General features: G+C 31.9%; 2 long non-coding RNA genes across 4 annotated transcripts in view; one reads left to right on the forward strand and one right to left on the reverse strand.

The window, feature by feature from the left end:
* The window catches only part of LOC139495291 (uncharacterized), a 24,598-nt gene continuing 3,151 nt past the window's right edge, over nucleotides 1–21,447 (reverse strand). Inside the window, exons 1-3 of one of the 2 annotated variants that reach the window (XR_011657313.1) lie at nucleotides 8,313–8,617; nucleotides 1,783–1,993; nucleotides 1–779 (exon numbers count right to left, since the gene is read on the reverse strand). This is a non-coding gene — a long non-coding RNA (uncharacterized lncRNA). Of the gene's footprint in view, nucleotides 780–1,782; nucleotides 1,994–8,312; nucleotides 8,618–21,447 lie in introns of those variants that run through there. The other variant, XR_011657314.1, reaches the window with a different exon arrangement.
* Nucleotides 9,070–21,447, forward strand: part of LOC139495290 (uncharacterized) — a 19,379-nt gene continuing 7,001 nt past the window's right edge. The window contains exons 1-2 of one of the 2 annotated variants that reach the window (XR_011657312.1): nucleotides 9,070–9,089; nucleotides 18,385–18,462. This is a non-coding gene — a long non-coding RNA (uncharacterized lncRNA). Of the gene's footprint in view, nucleotides 9,090–18,375; nucleotides 18,463–21,447 lie in introns of both variants that reach the window. The other variant, XR_011657311.1, reaches the window with a different exon arrangement.

Here is a 21,447-nt window from a genome sequence, read left to right on the forward strand (position 1 = left end):
TTTCAGTTAACACATTTTAATTTCAAAACATTCAACAGATATTTCCAAATAACAAATTTTGTAAACAACAGATATAATTGGTAACTGGTAATTATTTTACAGTCAATATGTTTTTATATTTATCAAGAGGCATCATAATCATGTTCATTAAATTCTTTCCTTGTCAGACTGTTACTGAACCCAAAACCAGTGAAAATTGCAAGTAGCTTTTGGTTTCTAGTAGTACTATTTTGATAAGATGTGTAATTTTTCGTCATTTCTTTTGATGTTCTGTCATATCATGTCAGACTGTTTCACATGTTGAACTTTACTCACAATTATATTTCATCTGTAAATGCTAAATTATGCAACTTCTAATGCAGGGAGACATGAGGGTTACTAATTTTTTAAATGTATAACTAGTTTTTATCTAATACAGTATATTTTTTAATATCAAAATAAAAATAACTAAAACTGAGTATTTAATAACAATATATATTTATTTGCAATTTTTTTCGTTTTCCGTTATCTAACTTTAGTTTGCCTCAACTAAATGTTATGAAACTTATAAATCTAAGAAATTTGTAGAACATATTGTTGTTAATTGACCATGTTGATTTGCCATAATTTATCACATTCACACATATTCATTGCAAAAACATCTTCTTTTTCACAAGTGTCTACAGGAGCTTGTGTTTCTGTATCTTTTCTTTAAAGAATCATCATGATAGCTTCTGTTCCCTTCACATTCGAGACATAAATGAGATCTTCAGGAAAATATCTACTCCTTATATCTTTATCTGAAAAAACAAAACAAAAAATATGCTTTGACATAGTTTGACATATTTTTACAAGATTGTACATACTGAAATGTCTTGCCTGCTTTATGGTCATGATTGAACTTTCTGTTGCATGTTTCAATCTGAAGAATATACCACAATTAGTTCCTAAAACATATACACATGACTAAATTTTTCTTCCAACATGATTTTTATTTATTTACTAATCAAGGTGAGAGAAGACAATGAAAAGTAGATAAACATATATAGATTACCGTAGCTTCTCAACTTTAATTTGATATCAACAAAATGTATTGTGGCAATTTCTCAAATATCAGTGGTGGATCCAAGGGGAGGGTTCCGGTGGTTGGAACCCCCCTTTTTTTGAGCCGATCAATGCACTTGAATGGAGACATTTAGTTTGAACCCCCCCCCCCCCTTTAGAAATGTCTGAATTCACCCCTGAATATAATACAGGTTACCCAATCATCACAGTTGGTTGACCATTATGGATAAACCATTTCACAGATGATATCGGATGTTTCTTACTTCGTACCTGCAATCCTCTTTCCTTTTCATGAATGTGACCTACCGAAATAAACTATATATACCAAGTTTGTAATAACATGTGCAACACGAAGGGTGCCACATGTGGAGCAGGATCTGCTTACCCTTCTGGAGACCCTGAGATCACCCCCAGTTTTTGGTGGGGTTTGTGTGGCTCAGTTTTTAGTTTTTAATGTTGTTTCTAGTGTACTATTAATTGTCTGTTTGTCTTTTTCATTTTTAGCCATGGCGTTGTCAGTTTATTTTCGATTTATGAGTTTGAATGTTGCTATGGTATATTTCACCCCTTTTTTTTTTAACAGGAGGTTAATAAGCTGTAATTAGCAATGGATGTTAGTAGCCATTTAATTCTTTTAAATTAAAACTAGTCTGAAGTACTGAACCATGTTTGATTGAAATATTTGTCGATGCTATAATGACACACTTCTTCAAACATCAGTAACAGTTATAATCATACCTTTGCTGACTTCAGCATTTCATTATGTCTTCAGTTTCTTTTCTCATCTGTCATAGTATCAATATTATATATGTAGCATACCACCATCTTGATGCATTCTGTATTACAAATAGTTACTCAACAGTTTTATCGTAGCAATCTTTTGGTGTTTTTTTTTTTTATCAGGAACTACATGTTCTATATTCTGGAAATCTTACAATGCATGGAAAAGCTGAAATTATAAATTAGGTAAATAAATTTTAATCAATATGAAACGACACAATCAGCTTTTTTAAGGATAAATGTGTACTAAGTTTCAAATTGATTGGACTTTAACTTCATCAAAAACTACCTTGACTAAAAAAAATTTAACCTGAAACTGAGGGAACACTTTTAATTTCTATGTTCAGTGAACCATAAAAATGGGGTCAAAAGTCTTTAATTTGGTTTTAAAATAAGAAAGATCATATCATAAGGAACATTTGTACTAAGTTTCAAGTTGATTGGACTTCAGCTTCATCAAAAACTATCTTGACCAAAAACATTAACCTGAAGTGGGAAGAATGGATGGACAGACAAACAAACAGACGAAAGGACGCACAGACTAGAAAACATAATGCTTCTCTACTATTGTAGGTAGAGCATAACAATTCATAAAAGAACTAGCAAAAAAAGGCACCAACAAAAAGAAACAAATCTAAAGTAATTGTCCATTAACCAGGAAACCCTTGTTTTTCCCCTTTTGTTGCTCCTAATTCATAAACAGATTGAGTCATAACTCCAATATTCCAACCCTTACTATCCTTTGGAGTTTTGTGGTGTGGAAACTTCAGGCAATTCTATAAACTGTTCTACAAATTATTGTCTGAACAATAGAAAATTGATTATTTGGGCCCCTTTTATACCCCTTTTTCCTACACCAAAGGGACCATAAATTAACCCCCAAATCAATCCAAACCTTCCTTTTTGTGGTTTCAAACTTCAAAGATTTATATTTACTTATGCTAAAACTATTGGCATTTTTTTTAATTAAACTTAAGTTATTGGCAAATTTCCAATGGATTTTATTAATACTGAAGTTATATATAGATATAGGAAGATGTGGTGTGAGTGCCAATGAGACAACTCTCCATCCAAATAACAATTTAAAAATTAAACCATTATAGGTTAAAGTACGGCCTTCAACAAGGAGCCTTGGCTCACACCGAACAACAAGCTATAAAGGGCCCCAAAATAACTAGTGTAAAACCATTCAAACGGGAAAACCAACGGTCTAATCTATATAAACAAAATGTTGGTAAATTTCAAAATCACATCTTTAAGGTGGTACCCAACACTTAAACTAAAATTAATTTGGCTCGTTTTAATTTTCTTAAAATTTTGGCAAAGTATTTACTTTGACTCTTTGACAAAAATATAAAAATTTAAATTTTTTTGAACCAACCGTTTTATCAGAAAAATTACACTGGTTATATAGCAGTTTGACAAACACTCATTTTGATCATTGAAAAGCTTAATATCCCTTTAACAACACAACGTAATTAAAACGTTTAGCTGACTTTACAGAGTTATCTCCCTGTAGTGTTAGGTACCACCTTAAAAGTTGTGTGAAATAATTCAAATATAACTTTTGGATTACCTCCCTTACACAGCTTTCAAATTGTCTTGACTATCCTTTAACCAGAAAAATAATTGTTTTTCATCTTTTTTGCCCCTTATTCATAAATGGTTTTATCTATATCCTTAGCCAATCCTAACCATCCCATAGTAGTATAGAGCATTGGGGTATAATTTTAGAAAGATCATACACTTTTACACAAGTCATTAACTTAAAACTACAAAAATGCTTGTGTTTGGCCCGTCATTCTTGACTGTTTGCCCCATAACCCTAAAAATAAATTCCAACCTTCTTCTTATAATATTTATAACATTGTGGTACAATTTCAGAGGAATTGAAATACTTATACACAACTTATTGTCCTGAAACTAGATAAATGCTTGTTTTGGTCCCCTTATCCTAAACCTTAGGGACCATAACCCCCAATATCAATCCCAAGCTTCCTTTTGTTGTTTTAAACATTGTGTTAAAATTCTATTCATTTCTATTAACATGATTAACTTATACTAAAGTTATTATCTGGAAACCATCCGTCTTCGAACGATGCTCAGCTGACCACAAAGCAATGTGATACCAATATAATTATATGATTGCAAAAATTTTATGGTTGTATAAAAAGGTATTCTAGACTTTAAACTAGAGGCTCTAAAGAACCTGTGTCGCTCACCTTGGTCTACATGTATGTGAATATTAAACAAAGGAAGCAGATGGATTCATGACAAAATTGTGTTTTGGTGATGGTGATGTGTTTGTACATCTTACTTTACTGAACATTCTTGCTGCTTAAAATTATCTCTATATATAATGAACTTGACCCAGTAGTTTTAGTTGAAAATGTTAGTAAAAATTTACAAATTTTATGAAAATTGTTAAAAAATGACTATAAAGGACAATAACTCCATAGGGGATTAATTGACCTTGTTGACCATTTCGGTCATGTTGACTTATTTGTAAATCTTTCTTTGCTAAACATTATTGCTGTTTACAGTTTATCTCTATCTATAATAATATTAAAGATAAAAACCAAAAACAGCAAAATTTCCTTAAAATTACTAAATCAGGGGCAGCAACCCAACAATGGGTTGTCTGATTCATCTGAAAATTTCAGGTCAGATAGATCTTCACCTGTTAAACAATTATACCAATTATACCCTTGTCAGATATATGCTCTAAATGCTTTGGTTTTTGAGTTATAAGCCAAAAACTGTATTTACCCCTATGTTCTATTTTTAGCCATGGCGGCCATCTTGGCTGGTTGGCCGGGTCATCTGACATATTTTTTTAACAAGATACCACAATGATGATTGTGGCCAAGTTTGGTTTAATTTGGCCCAGTAGTTTCAGAGTTCTAGAAGATTTTTGTAAAGGTAACAACGCCGGAAGCAAAGTGATGGGAAAAGCTCAGTAGGCCCTTGGGGCTAGGTGAGCTAAACATTACTTTTTTCTAGTTGATAACTGAGTGAAGGCAATATCATATATACCCAATAATTCATCAAATTCGAAACATATTTCTATGTTGATTAAAATGAAGCTTTTTTATTATTTGATGCAAATTTTATGTTCGGAGAGCATTCTACAGCTATTTTCCAGTATTCATTTAGGAATTACTTGATCATCAAAAAAGCGGTGTTTAAAATATAATACAGGGGACTCATATTCATTTTAACTTTATTTCGTGCTGCTACTTTTGATTTTACACAGTTAAGATGGCTCAGACTTATTCAAAGTCTCTATCAGAATGCCGTATTATTTTAATCTTTACAAAGAGTACCTCAAATTTGTCGAAAAAAATAGGGGTTCCAGACCATTTAAGCTCAAAATTTTACTTTAAATAGGTACAAGCATGTTAAAGGGACCATTTTCAATGATATGATAGGGAAAATAGAGGTGCTGACATATTTTTATGGGATATCAAATAAAAACTGTCTGTGACACCTCAGGTGTGACCTGGTCCAAATCTGTAATGTACAAAGCTGAAATACAGCTTCAAATATTAAGCAAATACAAGGACTTATATATACATGTATGCGTCCCTGGCAAATACAAGGGTCACCAATAAGGAAAAATAAAATTTTTGCCTTAAAACCCAAATTTTGGAGGGAAAATGGTGAAATTGGGTGAAATGTCAATTTGAGCCTTTAGCAGACCTGTACAGAAATTGCTAACAAAACCACATAGAAGCACATTTCAGAGATGCAAGTAAGAATTGTATAGCTTAAAATTTATAAAAAAAACATAAATATTTAAAAGTTTTTAGGAAAGTTAATTGTTCAATAACATGTAAATTATTCCTTGTTTTCAAAATTCCAATAGGGAACATACTTTATATAATTGTTTAAATAAACCAAATTTTCAAGACGTTTCGGCCGAAACGTCTTGAAAAATTGGTTTATTTAAACAAATGTAAATTATTGTCACTGATTTTTGTGATTATTGTCTTTTGATGGATCAATAATAAAAAAAAAAACTTTTTGTTTTGATTTATAAGCTAGTAGTCAGCTTGGAATTAATAAAAACAATGATGTCATGGATGTATGAACTGTAAATCACGAAAACAGGAATTTAATACAAGGATTTACAAGTTCGTTTAAAATTACATTTTGTATATATTCTGAGACTTGTATTAAAAAACAAATTTATATTTTGTTAAAAAAAAGCAATGAATATAAATTATTACATTGTACTCCAGTGTTCTACTATCATGACAGTGACTAAGCAAATAGGGGAAATAACAAATTGGTTGTGGCAATACAAAAATTCAGCAAATTTTTCAACAAACTTTAACATGTAATGTTCAAATAATTAACATTATGCAACTGGAGTACAAAAAAAAATCAGAGCAAATTGATCCCGGGCGAACAAGTACAAGTGTGAGTGATAAATTTGTCCTGGTAAAATATGTCAGGGCGGACAAATATTACTATATAGTATAAAAAGTCCATGGTTACAGAATTTACTAGTATATATTTAGTCCGATATTAGTTATATATGTCCCCAGACAAATTTTCCTAGGTAATCATGTCCTATAAAATCCTATAAAAGATTCAATTACTTGCATTTGCAAATTTAAATCTTATGTTTTAGTAATGTTTAAGAGTCACATAGTTAAATTTTTGATAAAATTTATGTCCCCAGACTTTTAATTTTCCCACAAAGTCATGTCCATGTCATTAGAAGTCCTAGGTTTAAATGTCTATGCCTTTAATTTTTAAAAGTGAATATGAATGTAATATGTTTTAACATTGTTATAGACAAAACGAAAGAGTTGTGTATCAATCTGTTACAGCTAATTTCCTAAAGCATGTAGAGCAAGACTTAAGTTAGCTTGCTTGTTTTGTATTTAAATTGTACACTCATTAGGATAATATCCAATTAAATTCAAATATTAAATATACAGGTTGAACTATGCCTATATATATTATATAAAGATGACCATCATGTAAATCATATTAGCAAAGCTTGTAATGTATAAACAATTATACAAACAAAGAAGGCAAGCCAACCAAAGTTTTGCATTACATGCATTTATAGGAAATTAGCTGTAAATAAAATTTGTCTCCAGACTAATTTTCCTAGGAAATCATGTCCATGTCATATTTTCCTAGAAAATCATGTCCATGTCATTAGTATTGAATTCCTAGGTAAAAATGTCCTAGTTCAAATAATTATGACAGCTTGAAAGGCTATTATATTTTTTTTCTTTGAAGCCTTACTTCGACGAACTAAGAAAGGCGTCAAAGAAAAAAAATATAAAAGCCGTTCAATTTACAAGACGTCATAATTTGACGAAGTAAGGCGTCAAAGATAAAAAATATAATAGCCTATCAAGACGTCATAATTATTTGGACTAAAAATGTCCATGTCTTTTATTATAAAAAATGTTATAAGCAAAGGAAACTGAATATTTATGTTTTTAATAATTAGGTTATTAAGGAAATATTCTTCATTTTTATTGGAAAAAAAATTCTTCTATTTTCCAATCTTATCTATAAAAAAAAAATCTTCTATTTTAAATATATTTTATGATACAAAAAAACTATTAGAAAAACAAGTCTTGTGACATATTTTCCTAGGAAAACAAGTTACAAACATAAATTACTAGCTATGGACTGATTTTCCTAGAAACATTTGTCCTGGGACTTTAATTCCTAGTAAAATCATGGACATGGACTTAATTAACTAGGGAAAAAAGTCTGGAGAACAAATTTTACAACCGGACCAAATTTACTGTTACACTATTCCAACTAATTATGAAGCCTTGGCCTTGCCAGACGTCATAATTATTTGGACTACTGTTACACTAGGACCACAGGCACTAGACGTTCCCCCTTTTATTAATTTCTTGATTAGCTACTGTCACGGTGTATTTGTATATATACAGAAGAATTCTAGAGTTTTGTATCACTTTGACAGTCAAATCCTGACACAGCAGCCCAACTGAGACCAGATACCATTTTTATTCATGAGTTATGATCAGTATCAGATATAAATGAGGGGGAGGACAGGGAGAAAGGAGACAGGAGAAAGGGGTGGGAGAAAGGGGGTAGGTGAAAGGAGAGGAAGGTTGGGAAAAAGGAGAAGTTGGAGAAAAAAATAAAATATGAAGAAATAAAATATGTTTTTTTTTCCGGTAAATTAAAAAAAAAATAAAATAAGGAGAAGAGGGGTAGGAGAAAGGAGAAAATGGGTGAGAGAAGGAAAAGGAGTACGTACCCCCTGTCTAGTCCAAATAATTATGACGTCTTGAAAGGCTATTATAATTTTTTTCTTTGACGCCTTACATCGAATTATGACGTTTTGAAAGGCTATTATAATTTTTTTCTTTGACGCCTTACATCGACCAAGACGTCATAATTATTTGGACTACCCCCTGTCCTCCCCCTCATAAATGCTTTTTCAGATCCTTTTTTCGCTTGTTCTATTAAAATCTTACCACGTAAATTCCTTAACTCTCTTTTTTATTTAATTGAATGTTGATTTTGTTTGCCTCAAAACAAACTGTTTTTCCTGTGAATAATTTTCAATCTCCTTGCTTCTAGTATGAAAAATTTATCTTTGACAGACGACGCGAGCACGAATCGCAATCTGTCAACAAAGTTCTAAATGCACATAAAAATAGTCCGCTGTCGAGTTTTAATTTGATTTAGAATGACAAGACATTTCATCGTTCTTTGTAGAACAAACCATGATATCAATACACATTTGTATTTTATTGATCTTTCTAGGGATGTTGCGACTTTAATAATAAATATTCGTGTAGTAATATGCCCTAACTTTTCTGTACGAAATAAATAAAGGCAACAGTAGTATACCGCTGTTCAAAACTCATAAATCCATGGACAAAAAACAAAATCGGGATAACAAACTAAAACCGAGGGAAACGCATTAAATATAAGAGGAGAACAACGACATAACACTAAAATGTAACACATATAGACAAAATCCCACGAGAATAACAAATATAACATATATATATAACATCAAAACCAAATACATGAATTTGGGATAGACAAGTACCGTGACACGTCTTATCGCAATGTGAATTTACACTCAAAAATAAGAGAAAACAAACGACACAACGTTATAATGTAATACACACAGAAACGAACTATAATATAACAATGACCATATTCCAGCGAAAGGAGACCGTAAAGACAGAGCAAACGAAACTTGAGGATGAAGATGAAGATGTGTTGATAAGATTTGATACGTAAAATGCATAATACTTAAATTTTCTCGGTGAAAAGTCACTTACTATTATGTCTCTTTCAAAACTGCCATTAAGGAAACACGCATTAAAATACCCGTTTGGAAAAAAAAGGGGGGGGGGGGTGTCTCAACGGAAGATTCCGTGGACCTATATATATATATATATTTAGCCGTCATGTTAAGAATGTAAATTATTTGAATTAATAAGGGGAAGTTTGTTGAAATGTTCGCGATTATGGCCAGATAATTGTTTTCCATTGATTTGTGACTAATAAACTTTTGAGCTGCAAAAAAACCCAGTTTCCTTTAACGAAGCTATCCATTTGATTTTTATGGAGGGGGGGGGGATAAAATTTGAAAAAATAGGCAGGGCAGGAGTTTTGAACTTGCAAAAAAAAATAAGACACTTTTGGTAAAAAAGTCGGGATAAACTAAAAAAAAAAGGCAGGACCAGAGACATATAATACAATGTATTATATGTCTCTGGCAGGACCGAACACAGTGAAAAATAAAAAGGCAGGACAGAGATTACAGCTAAAAAAAAGGCAGGACAAAATTTACATCCTAGCCCCCCCCCCCCCCCACCCCATAAAAATCAAATGGTAGCTACATTATTTGATTTTTATGGGGAGGCTAGGATGAAAAATTTTGTCCTGCCTTTTTTTTTTAGTTGTAATCTCTGTCCTGTATTTTTATTTTTCAGTCTATTTGGTCCTGCCTTTTTTATTTCTTAGCTTATCCTGACTTTTTTACAATAATTGTCATCCTGCCATTTTTTTTTGGCCAAGTTACTCATCCTGCCTTTTTTTTTAACTCAAAATCCTGTCCTGCCTTTTTTTTCAAATTTCATCCTAGCCCCCCCCCCCCCCCCCCCCTAAAAATCAAATGGTAGCTCCCTAAAGCAATTTTTAAAAATCCATATTGCAAAGACACACAAAAAAAAGAAAAACCTAAAAAAAGTATGGATGTCAAATGATTGCTTACTCCTTAGAAAAGTGCGTTCCCTTGGAAATAAATTAGGTAAAGCCCCTACCGGTAATTATGATTGACTTATTGCAACTGTAAAAGAGAGTACAATAAATTGAAAAATAAATTAAAAAAGTATTTTTTTCATTCCTTAATAAAACAAATAAATGAGATAAACCCAAAGAACACCAAAAAATTTTGGGGAAGCATTAATAATTACAAAAAAAAGAATAATAATTGTGAGCCTGCTATTTCTGCCAAAGAATGGGAGATTCACTATAGAAATTTGCTTGCTTCAAGTAATAATGATACAACTGATACAAATCAAAATATAGAGAACAAAAATCACAACTTTTCTAATACATCCCTTAATGTCCCTATTACACGTAAAGAAATCAAAGACTGTATTAAGAAGTTAAAAAAGGGAAAATCTGGAGGTCCTGATTTGATAATTAATGAATTTCTAAAGGTGTGGTCAAACACTCTAGTTTTACTTTTGACCAAACTTTTTAATAAGATACTTAACTCAGAAAAATTCCCCAAAATTTGGAACATTTCTCTATTGACATCAATTTATAAATCTGGTGACCCATCTGATTGTGGGAACTATAGAGGTATAAGCATAACAAGCTGTCTTGGTAAAGTCTTTACATCCATTTTACAAAAACGACTTGGTGATTTTCTTGAAACACATAATTTATTATTTTCAAATCAAGGTGGTTTTAGAAAAAAATTACAGAACTGTAGATCATGTCTTTATTTTAAAAACAATAATAAACAAATATTTGTTTAAATGTAAAAAGAAACTATATGTGTGTTTTGTAGATTTTAAAAAGGCTTTTGACAGTGTCTGGAGATCAGCTATGTTCTTAAAATTACAAAATAAAGAAATACAAGGCAAATTTTATAATATACTGCATGACATGTACTCTAATACCTTATATTCATGTAAATATCAAAATATGTTTACCAAGCCTTTTCTTGATAATCAGGGTGTCAAACAAGGTGACAGTTTAAGTCCAACTTTATTTACTGTAAATTCAGAAATTATTGCGAGGTTTTGATTATTGCGAAAAATGCGACAGACTTGTAAACGCAATAATTTTAACTCGCATTTTAAAATCATTGATATGAATTAAACAGGATTTTTCTCAAAATCATTATAATTAAAATCGCATTTAAGTCTAAAATGACAAAATCGCAATAATAAATGCACGCAATAATTTCTGAATTTACAGTAATTTATTTGTTGATGACATAGAAAAATACTTAGATACAAACTTAACTAGTGCAGTAAACTTAAATGGTCAAAAAGTGAACCATTTATTGTATGCTGATGATTTATTATTGACAGTGATTGATATCGGAATATGCAGATGGTCTCCAGAACTCTCTTGATTCTTTACAAAAACATAGTACTGAATGGAAACTGGACTTGAACCCAAGGCTTCCAAAAAATATTTGAGCCAGCCGGACATTTCATATCTAATCCTGATTTTAATCCCATAAGACTTAGTCACAAAAGGCAATTATGGTAATCAGATGGCCATTCCAATGATTGACATAACATTAAAAAAAACGATTTTAAACTTTACTTTGATATGATATGAATTTGATGTACGGATGTTACTGTTAATTGGCAGTTCATCATTCAAAGTGTGCACATCAGCGTGCTCATATCTGCCTTAGACTTTTTATTTGTGCAAAATGACATTGTCAAAAACTTTACTTTCGTTTCACATTGTTCTAACTGGAGAGGTCAACCGGATGTTGACTTGACAATGGTAAAACATGGACCATAAACGGATACGTAAAATCCGTGTACGTTTACAAAGCACGACTGAGTGAAGAAGGTCTTTCCACGTTATTTCTTCATCAAAATACTTGAAACGAACGTTAGATACATGTTTCAATGATAATTTTAGCATTTTTGAAGAAATGTAGGATGCATAATTAAATTTCCCACCTGTGCACATGCGCACGTGTTCTAGTTCATACGACGTAGTTCTGACGATTTTTCATTTAAAACCTTTTTAAATTTTTCATCAAATCATGTTGATAAACTAATTTCTAATAATTTTAATCTTTTGGACTAAATCAATTAGAAACAAACCGCTGAAAAGTAAGAAAAAAATTGTGAATAAACCGATCAATTTATACGATGTCCGGTACTGAACATAGATCACCTGTCACCTGAACGGGTAGATTTCAGCTGTCCAACTACTAATTAGCCTTGATTAAAATTAGAAAGTATTGAAGTAGGTGTTGTTTTGATAGTAATTAATCATCATGTCACATTTATGACCGGAAATGTGATGATGTTAAAGGCATAAGGTTGGGTAAAAAAGAACGTGAATTATGTAAAAATGACCGAAAAAGCCTTGAAAACTAAAAAGTATATGACCGTTTCATGCTTTGACCAGCCGGTCTTTTACCGGACATTATACAAATGACCGGAATATATGACCGTTTTGGAAGCCCTGCTTGAACCTTAAGAAAACAAAAATTATAATTTTCTCTAAAACTAAAAGTAAATTAAAAAAACGTTTACTTTTATTACAGTTCTAATGCAATTGAAATTGTTGATTGTTATAAATACTTAGGAGTTGATTTTCATAGCTCTGGAAAATTTATACAAGCAGTGTCAAGCCTCTTAGATAAAGCTAAAACAGCATATTTTGCATTGAAGTCAAAACTACCATATAGTGAAAATTTGTCTGTTAAGACTTGGCTCCAGCTTTTTAATTCAATGATAACTCCTATTTTAACTTATGGATCAGAAGTATGGTTATCAGAATTCAAACCAAATTTTGAAGCATTTATAGACAAAAGTAAATTAGACAAAACACAAAACTCCATATTTAAAAACATACTTGTGGTTCATGGAAAGTCTTCCAATCTAGCAGTGCGGTGTGAATTAGGCACTTTACCCATTCGCATTAAATGTTATCAACTTATGTATAAATATTATGAGCGTCTCAGTGATATTGGTGAACGGTCTGGTGGTCCGCATGAAATTTTCAAGGCTGCTTTTGAAGTGGACAAAACTCTCACAAATAGAGAAAATTCATGGTCTTATAAACTATCTGAATTAATGAAATATATTGCAAAAAATAGCATTGTAATAGTAATTTCAAACAGAAACTAGAAGATTTCTACAAAAATAAAATTATATTTGAACTTTCTAAAATAAAAGATGGACACTGTGGTAAACTTTTATTTTTTAGTAAAATTTAAACAACAAGAATATTTAAATTTTAATATTCCTAAATACATTTTGTACCTTTAACCCTTTCCTCCATAATGACGCCTTTTGACGCCACCCCCCTTACTCAATAATGACGCCTTTTGACGCCTTTGTAGTACCTCAGTTGAAACACTTTGAATACAAAGTGTCTGCAGTTGACTTAATAAAATTGGTATCCATTATGAAAAGGAATATCATAGGAATATATATAGATCCGACTCAAATTTATTTGATGAAATAGTTGTTTTTCGCAATGCCTTAATACTTTAAAGCATATGTTCAGCATTTTATCAAAAAAATCCTATGCGAATCAAGTATGCAAAAAAAAAAAAAATTCAATGGAGGAAACTCACTAAATTAAGAATAATGCACACTCATTAGCGATAGAAACTGGGAGGTATGCAAGACCAAAAATACCATCTAATGAGAGATTTTGTAAATTTTGCACAGGAAAAATTGAAAATGTGATTCATTTCTTGACTGAATGTCTGCAATATAACAAAATTAGATCTAAATATAAAATTAATGATATAAATTTAAATAATTTGGATGAAAATTTTACCAAAATGTTAAATCCTATGTCTGAAAAGGAATTAAAATCTATTTGTATGTATAATGAAGAAGCTCTTGATTTGAGAGACCACCATACCGTTTCATCAGATAATAATCCTTGACAGTAGTTTGTCCATATACATATATATATATAAATATCTTATATTGTGTGTTTTAAGTAAATATATGAAAATCTAGAATAATACTGAAATATAAGTCTATGGTATCAATATCAGTTTATGATGTATTTGTATACATAGAATTGGCTTGACTTGTTCCATGAATCGTTATTTCATTTGTGTGTTGTTTTAATATTATTTATTATCTGTATATATTATTTATTATCTGTATTTGGATCACGCCTCTATTGAGCTCTTTCCAATAAAATATTGAATTGAATTGAATAAACAGGAATCTCGGGAGGGGGCACTTCCTATACATATAAGGTGTCAGCTGGGAACAGTATATTTAATACATGTACACATGTTCCCAATGCATAGTCGGATCCTTGGCCACCCCCCCCCCCTTTCGTGGGAAAAAATTGGTTTATCAGAGGCGGATTTATCATTTAGGAGGGGGCCTTCCCCCCCCTTTTTTGGGAAAAATTTGGTTGCTTATATAGGAAATCACTGAAGCATGACTGGAGCGGCCCCCTCTTAGGTCAGTCAGTGGGCCCCACTTATGAAAATTTTTGGATCCGCCACTGTTTATATATAGGGAATCATTGAAGCATGACTGTAGCTTAAATTTCACATTATTATACAGTTTTCTATCAGAAGCTTTATTTTGCATACCAATTGCTAATATATATTTAGTGTGAATTAATTTGCTAGATATGTTCAAAAATTTATATTGTCCGAAATGTTTTAGTTCTTGTTTAATTTCAAAAACTTTATCTACTAGCAAATGAGAACTGGCAGAAGAAGTTATGTTAGATTTGTGAAGCTCTTGGCAGCATTTATAAGCATCTTTCAATAGACTGATAAAATTGAGAATGGAAATGGGGAATGTGTCAAAGAGACAACAACCCGACCAAATAAAAAACAACAGCAGAAGGTCACCAACAGGTCTTCAATGTAGCGAGAAATTCCTGCACCCGGAGGCGTCCTTCAGCTGGCCCCTAAACAAATATATACTAGGTCAGTGATAATGAACGCCATACTAATTTCCAAATTGTACACAAGAAACTAATATAAAAATAATACAAGACTAACAAAGGCCAGAGGCTCCTGACTTGGGACAGGCGCAAAAATGCGGCGGGGTTAAACATGTTTGTGAGATCTCAACCCTCCCCCTATACCTCTAACCAATGTAGAAAAATAAACGCATAACAATACGTACATTAAAATTCAGTTCAAGAGAAGTCCGAGTCTGATGTCAGAAGATGTAACCAAAGAAAATAAACAAAATGACAATAATACATAAATAACAACAGACTACTAGCAGTTAACTGACATGCCAGCTCCAGACTTCAATTAAACTGACTGAAAGATTATGATTTCAACATATGAATTCAGTTGTAAGATTTTCAAATCTATACCAGTATTTTACAATTGACTTTACAATATCATAATGTAAGGGGAAAAGACTGAAGTGGGACCCCCTCTTGGGCAGTCTATGGGCCCCCTCTTATGAAAATTTCTAGATCCGCCATTGTTTTCTAGTTTAAAAATATGTGAATAGGTGTTGAAAATATTAAGAAATATATTAAGTCAACAAATTAAAAAGAAAATGTGGTACACTGTATGATTGCCAATGAGACAACTCACTATTATGTTTCTAGATAGGCAGAATCAGGTGGCCCGGTCTGACAACACCTTTTGTTAGCAAAATTTAGTTGATTGTATAGGGAATGACTCAAGTAGGGACCCCCTCTTAGGCAGTAAAAGGGCCCCCTCTAATGAAAATTTCTAGATCCACCATTGATTTCTAGTTTAAAAATATGTGAATAGGTGTTGAAATATTCAGAATATTAAGTCAATAAATTAAAAAGAAAATATGGTATACTGTATGATTGCCAATGAGACAAATCTTGTCTCTAGACAATAGACACAATTACATTAGAAATTAACAACTTTAGGTCACTGTATGGCCTGCAACAATGATAAAACCAGAAACTACTATAAGTTACAATAAGGAGGCTTGAGGGTACATGTATAAAAATTTAAGAGAAAAATAAACATTTATTTTTTCATTACAAAGGAGTAGATTCAGTAAGACCCCTTTTTGGCCACAAAATATAGCAGTTTTACAAAATTGTGAAAATGTAATCCTTAAGCTATTTATTGGAAAGTAGCATGCTTCTGCTAAATAAATATAGGATGTTTTTGACAATACAATGCATATATCAGGTACTACATGTAGCATCATTAAGTTATGCTAAATTACTCAAATCTTCAAAATTTTAGATTTTTTGGTAAATTTTAGACGGTTTCTGTCTTAAATGAAAGTGTAAATTTTCCCCTTACATTATGATATTGTAATTATTCGTGTTCATTTATAATATTGAAATGTTAATTATACCCCATGCAACGAGTTGCGGAGGGTATATTAATGTTTTTGACCTGTTCGTCTGTCCGTCAGTCCTGTTTTTTGTCATCACAACTCCTTTCAAACCATGCATCAGAATTTCATGAAACCTTTTCAGATAATAAGGACATACTATGTAGTTGTGCATATTGACGGGAAATTGCGATTCAATTTTTTTTCTCGGAGTTACGCCCCTTTGAACTTATTTACTTTAATGTACTACTGCAACAGTTTGTCATCGCAACTCCTCTCAAACCACACAACAGAATTTCACGAAACCTTTTCAGATAATAAGGACATACTATGTAGTTGTGCATATCGACGGGAAATTGCGATTCAATTTATTTTCTAGGAGTTACGCCCCTTTGAACTTATTTACTTTAATGTACTACTGCAACAGTTTGTCATCGCAACTCCTCTCAAACCACACAACAGAATTTCATGAAACCTTTTCAGATAATAAGGACATACTATGTAGTTGTGCATATTCGACGGGAAATTGCGATTCAATTTATTTTCTAGGAGTTACGCCCCTTTGAACTTATTTACTTTAATGTACTACTGCAACAGTTTGTCATCTCATCTACTCTCAAACCACACAACAAAATTTCATGAAACCTTTTCAGAAATAAGGACATACTATGTAGTTGTGCATATCAACGGGAAATTGCGATTCAATTTTTTTCCTAGGAGTTACGCCCCTTTGAACTTATTTACTTCAATGTTTTACTGCAACAGTTTGTTATGGCAACTCCTCTCAAACCATACAACAGAATTTCATGAAACCTTTTCAGATATTAAGGACATACGATGTAGTTCTGCATATCGACGGGAAATTGTGATTCAATTTTTTTTCTAGGAGTTACGCCCCTTTGAACTTATTTGCTTCAATGTACTTCTGCAACAGTTTGTCATCTCAACTCCTCTGAAACCACACAACAGAATTGCATGAAATTTTGTAGATAATAAGGACATACTATTTAGATGTGCATATTGGCAGGAAATTAATTTTTCTTATACAATTTTTTTTTCTTACACTAATTTAATTTCTCCAATGACAATGTGGGGACGTGGGGTATGTGAGTGTGCTCACTAAGGTTCTTTAATTTTATTTAATGATAATACATAATATATATATACATGTAAAGGTTGATGAACACAGATGCGGCCACTTTCATTTTTTGACAAAAACCATCAGAAAAGTGACATTTTTTGGCAAATTCAATAGATTTTTCATACGAAAGCTTGAATCTGAGCGTTTTTAATGACTAAGTCAGTCAAAATCTTTCACATTAACTAATTGAATCAATTGAAATAGACAGTTAAGAGTTTAAAAAGTGTCCAAAATCTTTCGTTAGATGAATTTGAAATTTGAGGCCAAAATCGGAACCTTACCTACTTCTTTTATTTGTTACCTTAAGTAGTTGTTACTTTAGTTTAAACATATTTATTTATAGTGGATTGGGAAACAAGTTTTACAACTTATATCAATCCCTTTCCACTTTGCGGGTGCGAGTGCTGCCTTGTAGCGGCATTAGCCTACTCTTTTTCGAAATCTACAAGGGTGTCTTTAACGTGCAAGAGTTGTTACTTTATCATATGGTACAAAAATAATTTAAAAAAATCAATTTTTGATGGCCTCAGATGAATTGTAAAATGTAGATATCATTAAAATTGCTCAAAATTATCTCCCTTTGGTATAAAAATGCCATTTTTGGAACTCATCCGTGACCTCTTTTTTTATTATTATTTTCAATTAAGCTGTTCTTAAACTAAACTATTGTAAAATTTGAGCGATTTCTGTAATTAAGTTCTCTTATTTCGGTATTACATGTACCTCTATTTCTGCTATTAGTTCAACAGAAAAAAGGTACCTTTACAAAAATGTATGCTTCTTTCGAAGGCAGGTTGTGAACGGTGACCCCATTTTTTTTTATTAAGTATAAGATTGAAGTACGTTTATCATTTTTACAGAAACAATTTTTCCTTGTAGATGTTGGAGATACATTCATACAAATGATGTTGAAGAAACAAAGAGAAAAGGAACTTGGACTGTACCAGTTTGTTTGCAGCTTCTAAGGTGAAGTATACTTATTTAAATGTTTTGTAAAAATAAGAAGATCTGGTATGATTGTAAATGAAACAACTCTCCATGAGAGACCAGTGAGACAAAAATTAACAACCATAGGTAACTGTACATCCTTCAACAATGAGCTATACAACATCAAGGACTTGAAATTACCAATGAACAACTTAGGGCCTGATTTATTAACAAAACATTGAACGATAAACTGTTATGATATACAGCAACAAACTACTGAATTACAAGCTCCTGAATTGAGACAGACAAAAAATGACAGACACATGGAGTTTGTAAAACATTAAAAATGGTTGCTGGCACGAAACCCTCCTTCTAACCTATGACAGTGGTGCAACATTCCAACTAGCAAACTATATAAACCATTTGAAAAGGGCTTAATTCTAAGATCAATACAAAGTCAAAGCACAATAAAAAATCCTAAAACAAAAACACATGAAATACAAATCTGAGATTTATAGCAGTTACTGAAAGCATGTTCTAATAATCAATATTTTATCCTTGTCCTTACACAATGGGCTGAATTTCTCTTAAGGGCATACCGTACAGTTTTGATCCTGTATTTACAAGTTCGTGAAAATTTGCATAGGCTATTTTTTACCTGATTAAATCAAATATGTAATAAAAAATATACCTTCATGTGCTACTTTTTGAGAAAAATGAGGTCGAAATTTTGTATATTTGCTCAAAATTCAGATATGTGGCGGTATTTTCTTTTTTCGAAGAAAAGACATAATTTTTTTGTTATAAAAGATAAACACAAATTGTTTTTAGCTCACCTGGCCTAAAAGGCCAAGTGAGCTTTTCTCATCACTTGGCGTCCGTCGTCAGTCGTCGTTAACTTTTACAAAAATCTTCTCCTCTGAAACTACTGGGCCAAATTAAAGCAAACTTGGCCACAATCATCATTGATGTATCTAGTTTAAAATTTGTGTTTTTTTACCCGGCCAACCAACCAAGATGTCCGCCATGGCTAAAAATAGAACATAGGGGTAAAATGCAGTTTTTGGCTTATAACTCAAAAACCAAAGCATTTAGAGCAAATCTGACATGGGGTAAATTGTTAATCAGGTCAAGATCTATCTGCCCTGAAATTTTCAGATGAATCAGACAACCCATTGTTGGGTTGCTGCCCCTAAATTGGTAATATTAAGGAAATTTTACTGTTTTTGGTTATTATCTTGAATATTATTATAGATGGAGATAAACTGTAAACAACAATAATGTTCAACAAAGTAAGATTTACAAATAAGTCAACACGACCAAGATGGTCAGTTGACCCCTTTAGGAGTTATTGCCCTTTATAGTCAATTTTTAACCATTTTTCGTAAATCTCCATGATCTTTTACAAATATCTTCTTCTCTGAAACTACTGGGCCAAATTAAACCAAACTTGGCCACAATCATCATTTAAGTATATAGTTTAAAATTTGTGTTTTTTTACCCGGCCAACCAACCAAGATGTCCGCCATGGCTAAAAATAGAACATAGGGGTAAAATGCAGTTTTTGGCTTATAACTCAAAAACCAAAGCATTTAGAGCAAATCTGACATGGGGTAAATTGTTAATCAGGTCAAGATCTATCTGCCCTGAAATTTTCAGATGAATCAGACAACCCATTGTTGGGTTGCTGCCCCTAAATTGGTAATTTTAAGGAAATTTTACTGTTTTTGGTTATTATCTTGAATATTATTATAGATGGAGATAAACTGTAAACAACAATAATGTTCAAAAAAGTAAGATTTACAAATAAGTCAACACGACCAAGATGGTCAGTTGACCCCTTTAGGAGTTATTGCCCTTTATAGTCAATTTTTAACCATTTTTCGTAAATCTCCATGATCTTTTACAAAAATCTTCTTCTCTGAAACTACTGGGCCAAATTAAACCAAACTTAGCCACAATCATCATTTAAGTATATAGTTTAAAATTTGTGTTTTTTGACCCGGCCAACCAACCAAGATGGCCGCCATGGCTAAAAATAGAACATAGGGGTAAAATGCAGTTTTTGGCTTATAACTCAAAAACCAAAGCATTTAGAGCAAATCTGACAAGTTGTAAAATTATTTATCAGGTCAAGATCTATCTGCCCTGAAATTTAAAGATGAATGGGACAACCTGTTGTTGGGTTGCTGCCCCTGAATTGGTAATTTTAAGGAAATTTTGCTGTTTTTGGATATTATCTTGAATATTATTATGGATAGAGATAAACTGTAAACAGCAAAAATGTTCAGCAAAATAAGATTTACAAATAAGTCAACAGGACCAAAATGGTCAGTTGACCCCTTTAGGAGTTATTGCCCTTTATAGTCAATTTTTAACCATTTTTCGTAAATCTTAGTTAACTTTTACAAAAATCTTCTCCTCTGAAACTACTGGGCCAAATTTTACCAAACACAGCCAGAATCATTATTAGGCTATCTAGTTTAAAAATTGTGTTTTGTGACCGGGCAAACCAATTAAGATGGCTGCTACGGCAAAAAATAGAACATAGGGGTAAAATGCAGTTTTTGGCTTATAACTCAAAAAACCAAAGCATTTAGAGCAAATCTGACATGGGGTTTAATTATTATTCAGGTCAAGATCTATCTGCCCTGAATTTTTTCAGATGAATCGGACAACCAGTTGTTAGGTTGCTGCCCTTGAATTGGTAATTTTAAGGAAATTTTGCTGTTTTTGGTTATTATCTTGAATATTATTATAGAGATAAACTGTAAACAGCAATATTGTTCAGCTGAGTAAGATTTACAATTAAGTCAATATGACCAAAATGGTCAATTGACCTCATAAGGAGTTATTGCCCTTTATAGTCAATTTGTAACCATTTTTCTTAAAATTTGTAAATTTTCACTATAATTTTCCACTGAAACTAACTGGACGTAGTTCATTACAGATACAGATAATTGTAAGCAGCAAGAATGTTTAGTAAAGTAAGATCTACAAACACATCACTATCACCAAAACACA

Source organism: Mytilus edulis, chromosome 11, assembly GCF_963676685.1.
Source record: "Mytilus edulis chromosome 11, xbMytEdul2.2, whole genome shotgun sequence".
Classification (NCBI taxonomy): Eukaryota; Metazoa; Mollusca; class Bivalvia; order Mytilida; family Mytilidae; genus Mytilus; species Mytilus edulis.